General features: G+C 37.8%; 1 pseudogene; it reads left to right on the top strand.

Moving 5' to 3' along the window:
• Positions 1–9,620: 9,620 nt before the first annotated feature.
• LOC100971019 (protein FRG2-like) lies at positions 9,621–11,229 on the top strand (annotated as a pseudogene).
• The last annotated feature ends 6,539 nt before the right edge of the window (positions 11,230–17,768 follow it).

The raw sequence follows: 17,768 nt of genomic DNA on the forward strand, positions 1-17,768 counted from the left end.
AATTTAAAATTTTTAAGGAATCTCTATAATTTTTTTAACAGTGGCTGCACCAATGGACATGCTCAGCAACAGTGTACAAATATTTTCTTTTCTTTGCACTCTAACACTTTTTATCTTTTGACTTTTTTATAATAGCTATCCTAACACCACAATAAGGTGATATCTCATTGTGATTTTGAGTTTAATTACTCTGATAATTAGTGATGTTGAGAATGCTTTTATATATCTGCTGTCCATTTTTAAGTCTTTGGAAAAATAGCTATTTAGATATTTTGCCCAATCGATAATAAAATTGGTTTTTGTTTTTTTCTGCTGTGGGTTTTTTTATATTGATTAGTGTGACATATAATTTGGATAGTATCATATTATCCCACATATGGATTACAAATATTCTTTCCCATCCAACATACTATCTCTATATTTCGATTGTTTTATTTATTGTGCAGAAACTTTTTACTTTGATATAGTTCCACTTTTTTATTTTTGCTTTAGTTGCTTGTGTTCTTTGTGTCGAATCCAAAACATCATTGCCATGACCAATGTCAAGGAGCTTTATCCTTATTCTTTATAGAAAATTCATGATTTCAGTTCTTACGTATAAATCCTTAATTTATTTTAATTTTTTGGGATAAGAGCTCACTTTTTCTGTGTGCATATCTAGTTTTTTGTACACCATTTCTTGATGTCATTTTCTATTTCTTTTATAATTCTGTGATAACAGTTGACTGTATATGCGTGAGTCTATTTCTCGCTCCTCCATTTTGTTCCATTGGTTTTTATGTAGGTACCATGCTATTTTGATGACTATAGCTTCGTAATATAGTTTGAAATCAGGAAATTTTAGGCTTTCAGCCTGTTTGTTCTTCTCAGTATTTGGCTATTTGGATTCTTTTGTGGCTCCATACTAATTTTACAATTGTTTGTTCTACATTTACTTTAATAGCATTAAAATTTTGATAGAAATTTAACCCTAGAACTGAAAGTATAATAATAAAAAAAGAAATTTATTTAACTGTGTAGATAACTATGTGTAGTATAGATATTTTAACAATATTAATTTTTAGAATCCATGAACACAGGATATAGTTCCTATTTTGTATTCTTTGTTTTCTTTTACCAACATTTTATAGTTTTCAGTATGCAGGTCTTTAACATTCTTGGTTAAACTCATTCTATTTAATGAATTATTTCATTCTATTTGATAATATTGTAAGTGGAATTGTTTTGTTTATTCCTTTTTCTGAATATTTTGCTGTTACTGTATCAAAATGCAACTGATTTTCATGTTAATATTGTATCCTGCAACTTTACTAGTTTGTTAGCTATAACAGGGTTTTATTTTTAACCCTGGTTAACACTTTAAATTGATAGTTGCTATTATCATAATTCTTTAAAATATGACCAGATGAATTACTGCTGTCATGAATTCAATGGAATTCACGTTTCCATTTAAAATAATTGTATCTCTTTTGTCTGGGCCCCAGAATGGGGGGCACCCCATGGGAGTCAGGAAATTCCAGATAGGGAGGGAGAAGCAAACAGGGAGGAGGCTGAGCGAGAGAAACAGAGAGAGGCTCTGGGGACAGTAGGGAGGAGACGGGTCGTGTCCGACACTGAGTGGGGAGACAGAATGGGCCAGAAAAGAGGTTAAAGGTGAAAGTGGGCAACAGGACTGCTTCTCGGCACAGGCACGGGGCAGGGAACTTTGCTGAAACTGAAGGGCCCAGTGAACAGTGTGGGCAGGGTGGGAGGGAATGGAGAGGACCAGGCAGACCCCAAGGTCAATTTGGAGGAAGGAACATTTCCCGGTTCCTTCGCCTCTGCCCAGCGTTCTGCGGGCATGGTTCCCCCAGGGGCAGGGCACGGGAGGAGGCGGCTCCTGGCGGGCTCGGAGAGCTGAGGGGCGCACACCCGCTTCGCAGGGCCGGGGTGACGGTGGAAGCAAGCGACGGCTGCGGATGCCGCTGGCCGGGTGGGTAGGTGCTGGGGCCTTAAGCTGGGCGGAGCTCAAAGGGCCCAGCGCTGGGGCCTGCAGGTGGCCCTGGAGGAATCCACCCGCCCGTGCCTTCTGGGAGAGCAGTGTGGATGGCGCCGTGGACACGCCCTTCCTAGCTGGAACATTTGTGAGGCTGGAATTTAAGCTCGGGCAGACAAGCGCCAGAAGAAGGAATGGATGAAACCCCAGTGCAAAGTCCAGCCCAAGGTGAGGAAGCGGAAATGCCTGGCCTGCGTCAAACTGGGCTCCGAGGATAAGGTTCCGGGCCGGATGGATGACTGCCTTACAGAGACGCAGGCTTGGCGGGAGTCTGAGGAGCACCAGGAGACCCAGTGCAGCTGGGCGGAGTGGGCGGTGAGGATACCACAGCGACTGCTTCCCTGCACAGTTCGCCTTCTCCAAGGCCCGGACCTCAGCTGAGCCCAGCACTGAATTGCATGGCGCCTCCTGGACCGCTGCCGGGGGTGTCCAGTGGAAGACCCCACTTCCCAGAGAGAGAACCCCACTATATCCCCAGCAAATAAAGCTGCTCCCTAATCAAAATAAATAAATAAATAAAATCATTTTGGTCTTTGAAAATAATGTATACCCTCTGTTTACTGGTAAACGTGCTGCTCATGTATCTGTATGCCTAATTAGTTAAATTTTTTAATGAAGTTATTTAACATTTATGATTCTTTATTATGATACAAAACAGTAAATTTTATAATGGTTTTAATATCATCTAATATAATTGAAAAAATGTCAATTTGTCATTGCCTATGAATCTTTGTGTTATTTATTTTACACTGTCAGATATTCTGTCTACAAATATCTAATGGCTTAGAATCTTGCCTAACATATTGTATGGGCTAAGTACTAACTACTCTAATTCATCAAATTATCTTTTCACACCATTCTTAAAATACAATATTATTTTTATTTATTTTTATTAAAATTATTTTTCTGCTTAAATATTTATGAAAATTATGAGGGCTATTCAGTCTGCCCTCTTGATGAAAGTTTGTTTGTTTTTCTCTTTATTAATACGTTAGAGGGTACAAATGCAGTTTCATCACATGGACATGTTGCATAGTGATGAAGTATGAACTTTTGGTGTAACAATCATCTGAACGGTGCTCATCGTCCCAATTAGGTATTTTCTCATTCCTAACCCCTCTACCAACCTCCCATCTTTCTCAGTCTTCAGCGTCTATTTTTCCAGCCTCTATATCCAAGTGTATGCATTATTGAGCTCCCACTTAGAAGTAAGAAAGTGCAGTACTTGATTTTCTGTTTTTGATTTATTTCACTTACAATCATGGCCTCCGATTCCATTCATGTTGCTGCAAAAAAAATGTTTTTATTCTTTATGGCTGAATAGTATTCCATAAATGTATAAATGTATAGCACATTTTCTTTATTCAATCATTGATTGATAAATTTAAATTGACTCCATATCCTTGCTATTGTGAATAGTGCTGCAATAAACATATGAGTATGGGTATCTTCTTTAATTAATAAATTATTTTCCTTTGGATAGATACCCAGTAGAGGGAGTGCTGAATCAAATGGAAGTTCTATTTTTAGTTTTTTAAGAAATCCCCATACTGTTTTCCATCGAGGTTGTAGAAATTTACATTCGCACAAACAATGTGTAAGTGTTCCCTTTTCTCTGTATCCTTGCCAATATCTTTCATTTTTTTGCTTTTTAATAGTTAACCATTATGAATGGTGTAAAATGGTATTTCATTGTGGTTTTTAATGGGCATTTCTTTGATCATTGGCAACGTTGAACATTTTTTACATGCTTGTTGGCTATCATTGTCTTCTTTTTGAAAAATCTGTTCCCATACTTTGCCTGCTTTTTAATGAGGGTACTTGTTTTATTCTTGTTGAGTTGTTTGATTTCCTTGTATATTTTGCACATTAGTTCTTTGTCACGTGCATAGTTCACAAACATTTTTCTTATCCCATAAGTTGTCTGCTCACATGTTAATTAAAAGCTCCTTTTCAGGAGCTTTTTAGTTTAATTAAGTTCCATTTGTCTATTTTTCTTATTGTTGCATCTGGTTTTGAAATCTTAGTCATGAATTCTTTGTCCAGGGCAATGTCCAGAAGAGTTTATCATAGGGTTTCTTCTAGAATTTTTATCATTTTAGGTCTTCATTTTAGTCTTTTAATCCATATTGAGTTGGTTTTTGTATATGGTGAGAGTGATAGGTCCCATTTTGTACTTCTGCATATGGCAATATAATTTTTCCAGCGCAATTTGTTGAATAGGATGTCATTTTCCCAGTGTATATTTTTGCTGACTTTGTAAAAGATCAGTTTTGTGTAGATTTGTGGCTTTATTTCTAGGTTCTCTATTCTGTTCCTTTGATCTATGCATCTATTTATATCAGTACCATGCTGTTTTGGTTATTAAAGCCTTCTAGTATATGATTCTATACCAATTTAATTTTTTTCTAATTCTATGCTAAATAACATTGGCATTTTGGTAGGAACTGCGTTTAATATGTAGCTTATTTGGGGAAGTATGGTCATTTTAATGATAATAATTCTTACAATCCATGAGCATAGGATGTTTTCCTCATTTGTTTGTGTCATGTACAGTTTATTTCATCAACGTTTTGTAGTTTTCCTTGTGGATATCTTTAGCCTATATGATAAATTGTATTTCTAGTTATTTCACCTTTTTTCCAGCTATTGTGAAAGGAATTGGCTTTTTAATTTGATTCTCAGCTTGTTCATTATTAGTGTATAAAAATGCTACTAATTTTTGTACATTGATTTTTATATCCTGAAACGTTATTAAATTCTTTTATGAAATCTAAAAGTTTTTTGGTGGTCTTTAGATTTTTCTAGATATAATAGTATCTAATCATCAAACAGGGACAATTTGACTTCCTAGTTAAAATCATATGTATTGCCCACCAAGATCAACAGACAAAATCCATGGGGAGGGCACAGGTGATGGTATTTCTTTAAAGTAGTCATGTGATTATGGTTGGAAGCCTAGACTGAGAGACACTTAGCTAAGAATTGCCTCTCAAGTTTCAATGTACATGTAAATCATTTCCGATTCCAGGCCTCTCTCTTAGTAATGTGATTCTGCAGGTTTGGAAGGGGTCCATGAATTGACTTCTTTAAAAAGTCTCCTCTTAATGCTGATGTTTCTTCTAGTACATCCATTGTGGTGGCACTAGCTAGAGAAAGTAGGCACAGCACACAGAGTTCCTGACACCCAATACTCTTACCACAACATAAATACTTTTGGCCCAAGGTGGAAACCACCACTCACCATTCAGAAACGTGGTATTCTCAGCTGGCTCTGTAAAGTTTGCAGAGGCTAGAGAAGATATCAATGTTTGAGTAATTCTGCATTTGGAAAACATGTATACATGAGTTAATACAATGTATATTTAGCATGTACTATGTGCTTAGAAGTCTGTTATAGAGCACTGTGCTGGAAACATCATGTGACGTGAGTGAATCCTCATAGCTCCCTGGGAGTTGGGTGCCAAGTGTTCTGTAATTTCCAGGATTTAAATGAAGGGCCCAGCATTTCCATTTATTCTTTCATTTTTAAAATTATTTACCTTAAAAAGAAAATGTGTAGGAAAAAACTATATAGACACATGAAAGGGATAGAGAAAGAAAGGGTGAGCTGTTCAGAGGGATTTTTGGTATTTATATTTACTTTCTTGTGCGTTGTAGAGCAACTACTGGATCTGCAGAAATAAAAAAAAAAAGAGGTTACTTGGTGGGATATCTGTAGAAGCACTGCCTTCAATGAAAAAGAAATTGTGGCCCACAAATAAATAATTATTTGCTCACATTTATCTGCTTTTTATTTTCAGGAAATTGTGGGCACCAGCTCAGGAGAGGCAGCAGGAGCCACCTCTCAAATTTCTGGTCTCCTTTAATTAGTTTTGTGAGAGGAGATTCTAGGGTGAGGCCAGACCTGGATGGGGCCTTGGAAGAGGGTGGATCTGAACAGGGATGCAACAGAAAGTGGGCCCCATGCGTCTGATGCCTATGCTGGTGGAATATTTCCAGTTCTGTCTTTTCTAATCCTGCCCAAGAGAAACTTGACTCCTAGAGTTTGTGTAATTTCAATCTACTTAGCCATTTCCCTGTCACTTTTTATAACACACAATAACAAGAAATTTAACCAAAACTTTTAGGGTTTCTTAGGAATATTATATGAGAAACTCAAAAATGTATTTTTACTAAGCTTAAAGAAATGGAAATAATCACAATAGCAATAATTCTTCTGTCCATGAATAGCCCTTCAGGAGATGACATCAGAACTCACAACAGCATAAGGGAAGTGGAACAAATGTAGCCAAAGTCCCCTGTACACCTCCCTTCTCTCTTCCGACCACAGAATGTTGAATTCAATTATTTAGCCACTGGCTCTGGAATGAAAGTATCTGGACAGTAGAAAGCGTGAATCTGTTTCATCTGTTTTTCTAATGGTCATATGATATAGTTTGGATGTCCCCTCTAAATCTCATATTGAATTTTAATTCCTAATGTTACAGGTAGGCCTAGTGGGAAGTGGTTGATTCATGGGGATGGATTCCTCAGGGCTCTGTGCTGCCCTTGTCATAAGAAGTACTCACAAGTTCTAACAGCTTAAAAGTGAGGCATATCTCTCCCTCATCTTTCCTGTTCCCACTTGTAGCGTTTATGCCTGCTCCTATTTCATCTTTCACCATGACTGTAAGCTTCTTTATATGTTAATGTTGTTACAAAATTTCACTGAATTTTCTTATAAAATTACCTGAAAAAATTTTGTGTTATTTTAACATCATAAATATAATAAATAAATACGATATTATGACATCTGATATATTATGATAGCATAATTTGTATATATTATGACATCACAATATATTATGATACCATGATTCACATCCATTATGATGTCACAGTATATCATGACATCACAATATATGTATAACATCACCATATATCATGACATCATAATTCATGTATTGTGACATCACAATATATTATGAAATCATATTTGTTTACATTGTGACATCACAGTATATTCTGACATCATAATTCATAAGCATTGTGACATCATATTTTGTGATATAATTCATATGTATTATTATGATATGATAACATATAAAATTTTGTTAGGTAATTTTATAAGAAAATTGAGTTAAATTTTGTAACAACCTTAACATATAAACTTAATAGTACCTAAGAATATTATCTGCTCTTGTGTGAATGACTGCTTTATGATATTATACCATAATATATCAAAATGTTTTATATATCAAATAAATTTTATATGATAATATGGTATCAATATATAGTGATATTATAAGTTTCATTTAAATCCTATTTAAATTCAGACAATTTTGTTAGGCAGTGTCTGTCTACCACCTGATATTTTTTGGGGGTCCACTATTTGCACAGACAGCACACCTGGGAAAACACAGACTCACTCAGCACAGGCTCTTCCTGAATCTTTCCCCTCCTCAGGCATCAGTTCATCAGTCAACCAAATAACTGGAGAGCAGAGGGCAAGTATTCCCTAACACAGAAGGTCTCATTCCTGCATGTTTTTCTTAGAAGAGGGAAAAACAAGAAGGTCCTTTTGGGGGACACTTGCTGGGACATACACTAAGCCTTCTATAGTTTGGGAGCCCTAACCAGCAGATACAGACTTCTCAGTAGGAAGGGATGAGACAGCTGTCCTGAGCCTGGAGCTCCAACATACTTGTCCCATCTCATTTAGGCAATTTTGAGAGGCTGCTCTGGAATATGTCTCAACAGTAGATGTTGGGAAATAACCAGGCTTTGATGGGACTCGTGTGGTGTCTGTAGTGTGAAGACAGGAGCTGAATGCTCAGGATCTAGGCTGTTTTTCTTGTGGTCAGTTGGGTTACCTGTTTGGGACCAAGTCCATTTTCACTAAGGAGACTGAATAAATTCTATAGAACAGAATACAGCTCCCAGGATGACTCAGGAAAGGTGAGAAACAGGAGAAGCTTCTCTCTCTACCTAGACTTTTTGCTACTTCAAGAATCATGAGGCCAGGCACAGTGGCTCAAGCCTGTAATCCCAGCACTTTGGGAGGCTGACAGGCAGATCACGAGGTCAGGAGATGGAGACCATCCTGGTTAACATGGTGAAACCCCATCTCTACTAAAAATACAAAAAACTAGCCGGTCTTGGTGGCAGGCACCTGTAGTCCCAGCTACTCGGGAGGCTGAGGTGGTAGAATGGCATGAATCCAGGAGATGGAGCTTGCAGTGAGCCCAGATCATGCCACTGCTCTCCAGCCGGGGCAACAGAGCGAGACTCCATCTCAAAAAAAAAAAAAATCATGAGCTGACTAAATTACCATCAGCTCTAATCTAATCACATTGATTCTATCATGTTTGATCTAATTATCTTCCCCCATGTTAAGGTAGAATAGGCCATTTTATTTGGTATTTACTTTTTCTCCACATTTTTAACATATATGTATGTATCTAATACAATCAACCATAATTTTAATCTGACATTTCTAAGCATTTGAGAAATTATAATGTCTATGTATATTATTTTAACACTATGTATAATGCTCTTTCTTTGCAAAATGTATAACACATTTCAATATAGGTGTTGTTATACATAAAATGTTTATTCAGAAACAGAATGCTTGTTCCTCAGTACCGCAAGGAAAAATCAGCATTCAGACAAAAATTTTTCTCAACAAGGCAATTTTACTTTTTGCAGAAAGAGTGCTCCTTGTGGATGGAACAATGGTGAGAGCACACTCGAACAAAGGAGAAAAGCAATTTTTATCCTTTACGCAGCTTGTCCCTGCGACTGTGTCCTGTCTCCATTGGCTGGAGCTGGACTTCACAATCTAAGCTAAACCTGACTAGCTAATAACTTAAAACTCTCCTAAATAGGTAAAGGCAAGGGAGAACAAAGGAAAACAGGAAGTTGCTTGCAAAAAAACTTAGAAAAGTAATAATATTTCAAAATAGGGAAGGGGCATAGGCTGTGAGCTATGAAATCTAAAACAAATATCTTGGTTAAAGTACAAGTACATAGGATGTACTCATACCCTTATATCTAACAGCTACATAGGATGGGGCATAAAAAAGAGTTATTAGCACAAAGCAAGGAGTCTTGAAGGAAGTTAGTCTTTAAAAGAAACTATTATTTCTAACACTTATGAATTATTCTTTAACAAAAAGGGAAACTTTGAAGGGAACCTTTTTTACTTTCTACAGGTATGTTGAATTCTGCATCTTGAATAATAAACAGTATCATAAATAATTCCAGGTAGGAATTGGGAAATTATTATAAAATGATTCCCTTATCTTCTGATTCCTGTGCCCCTGGCTCTGTTTTTTTGTTTGTTTGTTTGTTTGTTTGTTTTTATTTTTGACACTATGGCAAGACCCAGAAAATGTCTCCCATTAACTGTGTCTAGGTCTCTAATAAAACTACAGCAAGAAACTTTTCTTTTTGAGGCGCTAATGAGAGCCAGAAAAAGAAAACAGCCAAGAAGAGTAAGCCACACCCAGCTGAGGGACATATAAAAAGGCAGGTCCAGCAGAGTAACTCACACTGTGAATCTGGACGTGAGAGAGAGAGCACCTTTCACTTGAATTTGAACATGGGAAAAGGAAATGAAAACTCTGATTCGCCACTGCTCGTACATCCAATGCCCCACTGACCAGCCTTCTTTCAAACAGATCTCCTTTACAGAAAAGGGCTCAGATGAGAAGAAACCATTGAAAGAAAAAAGGCAAGACCCCCTCCTCCCATTCCAGTGAGAAGCACATGCAAAGGCAGATAAGGCCTTGGGCTGTTCCTATGAAGTCTCCAGGGAGGGTTGGAATCAGGGATACTGAGCTATGTGTCTTTGATAGGGTTTTATTTTGAAATTGGGAATGGGAAATGGCTTAGATCTCTGAGGAGACTTTGAGAAATGTATTCACTCATGACACTGGCAGAACAGCTTCACTTGAAAGACTGATTCACAAATATTTTTCAGAGACAGACTATGGGACACTGTACCTGGGAGAGGTGAGTCACCTAAACTCCATGTTGCACTAGAATCAAAGCCTAATCCAAATGAAAAGAATTCTGAGGAAACTAAGCTCAAAGTCAGAAACAGCACTGCTAGATCAGGTAAAATTTGACTCTTTCAAGGTAAAAAGAGACAGAGCTGCAACACAGTCTCCCCTGGCAAGAAAACTGGGAGCTCTTTGGCAGCCAGGGCCTTACAGATTCTGGATTCTGGAGAACAGAGGAGAGACAGGTTAGGTTGCAACTTCAGTTTCTGTGTGTCCAGGATAAACTAAGCCTTCTAGGGTGTTTGATTGGAGGCACTTACTCAAACTCTTATTTTATCAATAGAACCAGAGTAGAGCTTGCATGAGGGAAACTCCAAGTAAAGGAGAATCAGCTCCAAAGACAGCTGCCAAGACAGAGCAAGTAGAATCCTGCTTTTTTTCCCCCTAAAGGGCAAACAAGCAGAAGACTTGTTTGGGGTTGAGCAGTAAGAAGGCTTCTTAGTGACTGAGATAATTTTGGAGATCCTGGCACTCAGAGGATATCTGGGGACTCAGAAGGGGTTAAGCTTCACTTCATTAAAGTGCTAAGATGGTCAGGAAGGAGAAGAAGAGACAAATGAGGTTCACCTGAAGATGCATGGAAGGTTGTGGACATGAGGGTCTGTGGGCACTGTTCTGGAGAGTCTCTCACTCCCATGCTTCCTCTGCAGGGAACTGTCCAAGAGAAGAGTGCAGCTTGATGTTGAAAAAGAAACTAAAGTCCTCCACTGCTTTGCAAAGCAGTGAAATCCAGGAGACCTGTGATGCCCACCATAGAGGTCCTTTCATGGCTTGCACTGGGTACAGCAAGTGGCACAAGTCTCAGGCCCCTGGAGTTCAATAGTCATCACTTTGGAAAGCTTAGTGAACTTCCGAGGTGAGTCAAAGGCCATTTATCAAAACCCATTCCATGTGTTGGTGCAGCAGGTCCATTCTCCACTGACCTGGGAGAAGCTCACTCAGCTTGCCTGGATCTGGGGGCCTCTGTGTGCCCAGGTGCAGACCTTCTATGCCATGGTCACCCAGGCAGGTTATGTCTTCTCTCTTAAGAACTGGCTTGTTTCAGCCACACTGCCTGGCCCTGAGGATTCAGCTCTGGATAGAGAAGCCCATCCCTTGCCTGGGCAGGAGATAACTGAGCCTGTCAGTAGATCAGATGAGGCTTAGGCTAGGTGCACCCTCACCCTATTCACAGGGGAATACACTCTTGGAATGTGAGCAAGAACTTGCTACTTCTCAGATTCTTCCAGATGACCAGCAGTGACAATTTTAGATGCACAGTGTTAATAAATGACAGAACCTGAGCAGTCATAAGAAAGGAACGTGAACAATATACTCAAAATAGTGAACCTTGCATTTTGTAGAGGGCTAAGATTATACACAAATTATACATTTCCTGTTAGACATTTGATGTCTTGGATGTCTCATGACAGTCAGGCATTTCTATATAATCAGACAAATATTAAGATGCAATCATTCATATGCCTTTGCATATTTTAAATTGTAGCCAAATAAATATAAAATTATGTTCTTCTCTTTTAATTCAAAAAAGGTTGTAGCCTCTCACTCTCCCACACTGAATCCATGGAACACGAATATCCACAAACATTTAATGGTACTCTTCATGGGAAAATGTCAACATATTTTTACAGTTTAATAAAATTATGGTGAAATCACCACACAAGGTGTTTACTAATAATATTTTTACATAAAATTGAAGTCAAGATATGTTAAATGTAATTGATCATAATTATTTATCCTTCACCTGACTCATATTTGTCTCATTTTAAATTTTCTAAATTTAAACTTTATACAATTCAGTTGGTCATACTGTATTGTAAGACATTAAAGGTAATATAAATATTGTCATTTATTTTACATATTGTAACATTTTATATTTTTCATCTTGCATTTTACAGTGAGATTATGAAATCTTTCATCACCTAAATGTATTTTGTTTTGTTCTCTGCTTCATAATTTTCATATACATAATGATATAAACATTAATGTTTTTGAGAATATTCAATTTTAGATGATTTTGTATTTTATCCACACTGAATTTTTATTTACTCCATGTGTGAGTTAGAGGACTTTTTACCTTCACTTCTGCTTTATTTTCACCCTGACCCTTCACACCCCACAACTCTTGTTTTAGTCAAAGAACAGTGATTTATCATTCCAGTAAATGGAGCCAATTCAATGAAAATATACAGATATACCTTGGAGATATATGGCTTTTGCTCTAGACAGGTACAATAAAATAAATATCACAATAATGTGAGTCACACAATTTTTCTTCTTTCCCAGTGCATATAAAAATCATGTTTACACTACAATGTAGAATAAGACTGAAATAGCCTATGTTTATAATAACAAGGTACAAACCTTGACAAAAAAATGTACTATATTGCTAGAAAAGGCTGACACAGATATACACAAAAAAAAATCACATGATGCTGGAAAAATAGTGTTAATAGAGTCGCTCAACGTAAGGTTGCAAAACACCTTCAATTTGTAAGAAATCCAATATCTATAAAGAACAATAAAGTGCAATAAGACTAGGTACGTCTGTGTAACAATCAACGTTCACTAGTAATATGCCTAGAAATTATACATAAAGGATGTTTGCATATGTATAAAAGTAATTGACAACTTACATATTGGATGGGAGATAAAAATTACAAAATGATTTTTAAAGTGAATTAAAGGGTAGACCAAAACATTCCTGAGTGGACAGAATCAGTTAGACATCCTCAGTGACCTCTTCTTGTTGACTTGCAAACAAGCAAAACATAATGTGAGCTACTTTTTTTTGTGAATGCCTGTATTAAAAAAAAAAACAACAGAACTTAAGCTTAAGTTATCAGACATACCCAAGAAACTTACAGTAGTATACATCTATAAAGTAAACCAAAAAATACAATTTTATAACTGCAACAAATCAAAGAATTTTATTATTTGCTACTTCATTTTTTCAATGCAATCTTACCTCTGACATTTTGCCATTGAAATGCTAAACCTCTTTTGCTCTGGTGTTCCACAATTTATAAGTTGCTTCTTACTCAAGAAAAATTTTTTGAAACAGGTTCTTGCTTTGTTGCTCATGTGGAATGTGTACGCAGAATCAAAGCTCTGTACAGGTTTACATCCTGAGCAAAAGCCATCCTCTCACCTTAGCCCCATGAGTAGCTGCAACTACAGGCATGCACCACCACACTTGGCTAACTTCTTCTTATTTCTATGTAGAGACAGGGTCTTACTATGTTTCCCAGGCTGACCTCAAACTCCTGGGTTCAAGTAATCTCAACTTGGCCTCTCAAAGTGCTGGAATCACAGATATAAACCACCATTCTCTGCCAAGAAAACTTTTAAAATTTGCATTGTGCTACAGTTTACTTTTTAACAGGACAAAATAAAATAAACTAGCTATACATAAATCTAACAAAAATTTGTAAAGCATATGAGAAAGACCATAAAAAGTCCTTGAAATATAAGAAAATCAGCATAAACAAATGGAAAACCACATCATGTTCTAAGGTAGAAAATCTCAATATTACTCAATCATCAATTTTTAGAAGTAATTTATATATTTAATTTTGTCCCAATAAAGATACCAACTGGTATTGGAAGCAGGCTTTTTATTGCAAAACTCATATAGATAAAAACACAAATAAGAACAGCTGAGAAAACTCTGAAAAAGTAGAGTGGCTATGCTACCCTATGAGACATGTTGATTTATGAATGTATGGATAGCTCAGTGGAAGTACAAATTCAAAAATACACCACAGTGCATAAGAAAGTGCCTTTGTTCAGGCTGCTAAAACAAAATATACTAGACTCAGTAATCCATAAACAACAGAAATGTTTGATCACTGTTCTGGAGGCTGGAAAGTTCAACATCAAAATACCAGCGAATTCAGTGTCTGGTGAGGGTCCTGTTTCTCATAAATGGTACTTCTTGCTGTGCCTCACGTGGCAGCCAGGAAAAGTGTGTTCCCCTCAACCTCTATTACAGGGTATTAATTACATTTATGAAGATGAAGCCCTCCTGAGTGAGTCACTTCCCAAAAGCCTCCATGTTTTAAAACTAGCATATTAGGGATTAAATTTTTACAAACGAGTTTTTACAAGTAGACACAAATTCAGGCCATAGCAAAAAGTTAATTGGCAGTACAGACTGCAGTTGGGTTGGCACCATTAATGCTTTGAGTTTAGGAATCTGATGTTTCTATCATAAAGGTAAAAACTAATGTGCTAATTATAACCTGCAATACAATAAAGGTCAAATGAAAGATAAATCTATATGGTATAAAAATCAAGTTTTTAAAGGTGAATTCTTACAGGTTGTATCCAGATTTTTGTGGTTCCTGGGGACGAATAAGACCCCAGAGATTCCTCCTGTGACTTTTTTACTGAAGTTTCTGACACTCTTACTCAATTTGAAAGTGTGTAAAAATGTTTTCTGTTTCTGTCTTTAAGAAATTCAAAATAAAGTTGGCTTCCATATGCTTGATCTAAAACAATTATTCACTCAGTGGTGCTCTGATGAGGAAGGGCACTGAATCTCACACGCCCAGAAGCATCATGTTCTGTCAGATACAGGACTTCTCCTTGAGGCAGAACCTCACCATTCACACATGGTCAGAGGCTTTCCCAGGCGTGCACTGTTCTGTGCTCTCCCACACAGGCTCAGCCCTGAGCATATGACTCTGTAAGTGACTGATGAATATGTGCCCTAGTACTCTAATTTACAGGGATTTTGTTTTCTATTAATGATCTTTTCCAAAGCTCTAGGGTCTTTCCTGAATCCACCCCACACACAGATAGACTGGTAGATTTGGACAGAAGCTTGGATCCTCACTTGAAGCCCTGCCTGTCCCACCAGCTTCTCTAGAAGTACAATGTTCAAATTACTCCTGAGAGACAGGACATCAGGGCATCTCTCTGTGCCAATAATTGAATAAAAGTGAGAAGAGAAACAGGCAAAAATTTCCACTGAGGGCTGCATCTAAGGATCTAGTTGCCAGACTTATATATCTTTTTACACAAATATTGACAAATGTAATTTCATCTTAAGATGAAAAACAAAATAAAGAACCACACCTCACAGAGGAATGAGAAAATGAAATCAATGCTCTATAGAATCCAGCTTACTTCAGCCATGGGGTGGTAAGTCTCCTTGTCCTCGATCATCAGAAACAACTGTGGCCTCAGACAGCTGGCCACTGAGGATGCAGGATGTTCACTGGGATTCCAGGCCTACATCACAGAGAGATGGAATTCCCAGGAGAAGCTGAACCCACAGGTCCTGTTCTACCATTTGGTCTAACTAATACTACTCCTATTCCTCCTCCTAGCCCAACAGGATTCGCCAACTCTTCTCTGGGCCTCACTAGGGATAGTTCAGAAAGACAAAAAGTTATTAAAGACCCTCTGTTTCTGTAGTTTCTGGCATCTAATTTGTTCATTTTTAGGTTTTGGGTTTTTGTCCTCCCTCTACATCCACATAATTTTTGTGTCCTATTCCAGTACCTATAACTTTAAGTAGTCATTTTTTCTAGTCTACTCACCCATACTGTTTTCTAGTCATTTCATTTTTTTCTGGTAGAGTGAGGTGATATAGACACAAGAACTTCTATATAAAAATTCACTATAACTAAGTTGAGCACCACAACCCCTCTTTGGGCTGGACGGTCATTCAGAAAATGTAAAAACCAGATTTGCCTGGGGTTGCAGTTAACTAAATGAAAGATACATCTTGTCCAGGAATGTTCGGTGGGAAATCTCATTTGAAAATGGATGCCTATAGACCTCAGTGATATTCTCTTCATCTTGGAGTCAGTCAAGAAAAAGATTTTTGGGTGCTAAGGGAAAAGTCACATTCAATCAACAAATTACCTAGCCAACATGTGTGGACCCAGAGAAAAAAAGGAAGTAAAATCAAACAGTTTGCCATGTTGACAGATATAATAATTTGATTAAAATGCAAGTGGCCTCAAAACCCTAAAGGTTACATGAATGAGCTTCAAGGGACACACGGTGTGGCTGGAGTCAGCTGACTATTATGCTAAAGGTGAGACATGATCAATACCTCAGGAAGTGGGCCAAAGACCAATGCAATTATCATGCCAAGAATGGTCTGTCGCCTTCTAAACCATGAGACAAACAGGTCAACTTTCAGTAAGAAGCACAGGTCTGGCATGCAGTGGTGACCTCTGCATTACGCATGGATTCAGGCTTGGTTTCTGGCTTAATTGTGGTTAGTATTTTCAGAGAAGAGACACTTTCCACGAACTCCTAAATGAATTACCTGACAAATCAGCAGCTAAAATTCTTTCTGATTTGAAGCCAAATAAAGGATGTCCTTTACCAAATAGCCTTTAGTTTCAATGTGGAAGATTAAACAGTTAGAACATGGCCAATGATCCGAAACCCTGAGCTCTTACCATTAAGAGGAGCAACCACCCCTGCTTCAGGTTCTGTGTGGCTGGCACTGAGGTTAGACATCCACAGCCACCCAGTAAGCACCTTAAGGTGGCAGATTTCTTGACTCATCAGGGAATTAGGGGCAAGCATCTAGAAAACATTCAGTAAATTGAAGACCCCATAAAGCCAGGAGTTTTGCTTTAAACAGTGGAGTGGGATCTATTAGTTCATTTTAATCCTGCTAATAAAGACATACCTGAGACTGGGCAATTTGCAAAAGAAAGAGGTTTAAAGGACCTACAGTTTTACGTGCTGGAGAGGCCTTACAATTATGGCAGAAGGTGAAATGCATGTCTCACATGGTGGCAGACAAAAGAAGAGAGAATGAGAGTAAAGTAAAGTAAAAAATGGTTTCTCCTTGTAAAACCATCAGATCTCGTGAGACTTATTTATTACCACCAGAACACTATAGGGAAATGTGACCCCATGATTCAATTATCTCCTACTGACCCCTCCCACAAAACTTGGGAATTACAGGAGCTAAAACTCAAGATGAGATTTGGGTGGAAACACAACCAAACCATATCAAGGAGCATAAAGTTTTCACCAAAGAACCTAATTTTTCTATTACAACTAAGAAGTTCCTGTGACAGTCCAATTTTCCTTTAAAATATGTTATATTCTATGTGGCATTCTGATGTCTTGGAGAACTCAAATTTACTCACTTCAGAATTGGAATATCAAGCTGGGAAGTCCCAAGCCCTTGATGTGTCAGGATTAAGTTTTACAGGAGCTTCAAAGCAAGCTCATCAATGACTTTCAAATCAGTGTAAGTAGTGGTGTCAGGAAGACTATGTTTCAAAAACTTTAAGGGGCACCTCTATGTGGAGGCTGACTCCCTCTCTCAGGGGGTTCAAATGAAAACAATATCAAGTATTCCTTGGCTGCTGGAAGAAGTGAACTATGTAAATCTGCCCACATAGTCCCCGTGAATCTTAACTGGAAAACAGGACTATGGGATATTGGGGATTTTATCAGCTACTGGCAGAGAGATGTCACCATTCTAGACAGGAGCATGAAGGCAGATGCTTCTAAATTGGCAGCCAATAAAAATTACCTACAGAGTTAAACCTTTTGGACATCAGAGGGTAGAGGCACTCATGATGAATTCTGCCCTGCCACTGTGGCAAATGGCAGGGAAGTTTGTCTCACTTACACTTCTCTACCTGTTATTATTCTCACCCAATTTAGAATAATCCCCTCTGGCACTTAAGGAGCAG

Source organism: Pan paniscus, chromosome 18 (assembly GCF_029289425.2).
Source record: "Pan paniscus chromosome 18, NHGRI_mPanPan1-v2.0_pri, whole genome shotgun sequence".
In the NCBI taxonomy this organism is placed as follows: domain Eukaryota; kingdom Metazoa; phylum Chordata; class Mammalia; order Primates; family Hominidae; genus Pan; species Pan paniscus.